At 48.2% G+C, this 2,687-nt stretch overlaps 1 pseudogene across 1 annotated transcript in view; it reads left to right on the top strand.

Moving 5' to 3' along the window:
- The window catches only part of LOC308159653 (actin-binding protein WASF1-like), a 20,125-nt pseudogene extending 18,602 nt beyond the window's left edge, over nucleotides 1-1,523 (top strand). Inside the window, exon 7 of the transcript in view lies at nucleotides 1,366-1,523. The product of the transcript in view is annotated as an actin-binding protein WASF1-like (transcript). The remainder of the gene's footprint in view (nucleotides 1-1,365) is intronic.
- The last annotated feature ends 1,164 nt before the right edge of the window (nucleotides 1,524-2,687 follow it).

A 2,687-nucleotide genomic window follows, 5' to 3' on the forward strand; every position in this document is an offset into this window, starting at 1 on the left:
GCCTACCCTATATTATAGCACTTGTCTTAATTCAGCCGCTATAATTGAGTCGCTATCACAGGGCGTTAATACAAGCCTCATTCACCTGCGTTCATTTTACCTGCGTTGGTATTTATAGAAGGAAGCACGTACGCAAATTTAAACCATCTCAGCCCGTTTTATAAATAATGCTTACGTCCGTTTAGAAAAATGTGCTTACGTGAAAGTCAAAGATGACGTTCAAGTACTTTTTTATGAATGAGGCCCCAGGACTTTGGACAAGAACGATAATTGGGAGGTGGAAGTCGGAGAGAATAAACGGGGTGGAGATGGGTATCTGTTTAATCAGGGCTTACAGCGTGTTGGAAGGCAGCTGAGGGAGGTATTGATCAGTAATAAGATAATTGGGCCGACCGACTCAAACACTTTTCTCACACACTTTAAAGTGTTTAAAGGGAGAGTGTGTGTGTGTGTGTGTGTGTGTGTGTGTGTGTGTGTGTGTGTGTGTGTGTGTGGTGTGGTGTGGTGTGGTGTGGTGTGTGTGTGTGTGTGTGGTGTGGTGTGGTGTGGTGTGGTGTGGTGTGGTGTGGTGTGGTGTGTGTGTGTGTGTGTGTGTGTGTGAGTTACACAGTGGGCCAAGTTTGACCTCTTCTCTCTCTCCCTCTTTACCTCTCTCTTTCACTATCTCCCCCCCCTCTCCCTCTGTCTCTCTCCTCCTGTGGTTTCCTCTCTCCTTACTCCCCTCCCTCCCACTCGCTCTCTCTCCTCCTCATCCCCCTTCTCTCTCTCTACCTCTGTATCTTTCACTCTTTCTCCACCTCCCCCCCCTCTCTCTCCCTCCGCCCTTCTCACCCTCCCGCTCTCTCCCTCCCCCCTTCTCTCCCACTCTCTCTCTCCCTTCCCTCCCACTCTCTTTCTCCCTCTCCCCCTCCTCTCTCTCCACCTCCTCTCCTTCTGTCTCTCTCCTTCTCCTGTTGCTTCCCCCTTCAATCCCACTCTCTCTCTCCCTTCCCTCCCACTCTCTTTCCCCCTCATCCCCCTCCTCTCTCTCTACCTCTGTATCTTTCTCTCCTCTCCTCCCCCCTCCTCTCTCTCTCCCCCTCATCCCCCTCCTCTCTCTCTACCTCTGTATCTTTCACTCTCTCTCCACCTCCTCTCCTTCTGTCTCTCTCCTTCTCCTGTTGCTTCTCCCTTCCCTCCCGCTCTCTCTCTCTCCCTCCCTCCCACTCTCTCTCTCTCTCCTCTCCTCCCCCCTCCTCTCTTTATTTCTCTATTTTTCACACTCCTCTCCACCCCCTCTCCCTCGGTTTCTCTCCTGTCGTTTCCTCTCTCCTCCCCTCCCTCCCCCCCCCTCCTTCCTCCCCCCCCCTCCCCCTCCCCCCCCAGGTATCCAGCTGAGGAAGGTGGAGGAGCAGCGGGAGATGGAGGCCAAGCAGGAGCGCGTGGGGAACGACGTGGCCACCATCTTGTCCCGACGCATCGCCGTGGAGTACTCGGACTCAGAGGACGAGTCGGAGTTCGACGAGGGAGACTGGATGGAGTGATGGAACGGAGGAGGAGAGGAGGAGGAGGAGGAGGAGGAGAGCAAAACACTCAACGTTCTCTTCTTCCCTCTTATTACTCCATCTCTCTCTCTCTCTCTCTCTCCTCTCATGTCTCCTCTCTCTCTCTCTCTCTCTCTCTCTCTCTTCTCTCATGTCTCCTCTCTGTCTCTCTCTCTCTCTCTCTCGCTCTCTCTCTCTCTTTTCTCTCCCCCTCCCCTCCATGTGCTGTTCTTTCTTCTCTGTGGTTCGTGTGTTTTTGGAGGGAAAAAAAAGCTCCACGTTAGTTCCAGAGTTGTTCCTTCCGGGAGGTGTTTTGTACTCATTTTCTACTTCACTACAAAAAAAAAAAACGACGACGCATCTTTTTTTTAGTTTGTTTTCATTCTCTCGATCCTCCAATTGTATGAAAATAACTCCTCGTGTACAGCTGTTACGAATGGAAAAATAATCCAACTGTATTTCTATTTTATTTCGATAACCTTTTAAAGAAGAGCTATGAAGAGAAGAAGAACCACTCGTTTTTTTTTGTTTTTTTTTCATTTTCAATTGTTTTCTGTTTTTTGGGTTTATCGCTGTTATTATTAATGTCAAACGGTTGGCGTGACACTTCTGTCCTCGGTCGTCATGCAATGCCGCCACCCGGTGGTTAAAAGTGGAAGTGAATGGGTACTGTGTTATATTCTCAAATTGTTGTTTTCTTTTTTTAACCGAAACATATTCCGTTTTAAAAAAGGGCCAGTCTTTGCCAATACCAACCACTTTTTAGGATGACAGCCATCCTGGATATCAGCCGTGGTTTTACTTTGTAAAAGTATTTGGTGTTTTCTATTTTCACCTCAGAGTAAAGAAAAAGATTGTGATGACGATGATGATGATGATGATGATGATGATGATGATGATATGATGATGTTTCTGTGCTGATCGTTGTATGATTGTGACGAGAATGAAGGAAGATTAACGGTGAGACATCAAATGGGAGTTAAATGTAGCGCTCCGGGCAAACGCAAACGTACGACACCCACACAAACCTCGGCTCCAGGGACGTTACCTGGCAAGAGTTTGAGCAAGAGTTTGGTTTTTATTTGGCTTTGTGTGTGTGTGTGTGTGTGTGTGTGTCCTAAAAACACCTTGACAAGAATGAAATGAATGAAGTATACTGAGTGG

Source organism: Nansenia antarctica (assembly GCF_963989245.1).
Source record: "Nansenia antarctica genome assembly, chromosome: 6".
Lineage (NCBI taxonomy): Eukaryota > Metazoa > Chordata > Actinopteri > Argentiniformes > Microstomatidae > Nansenia > Nansenia antarctica.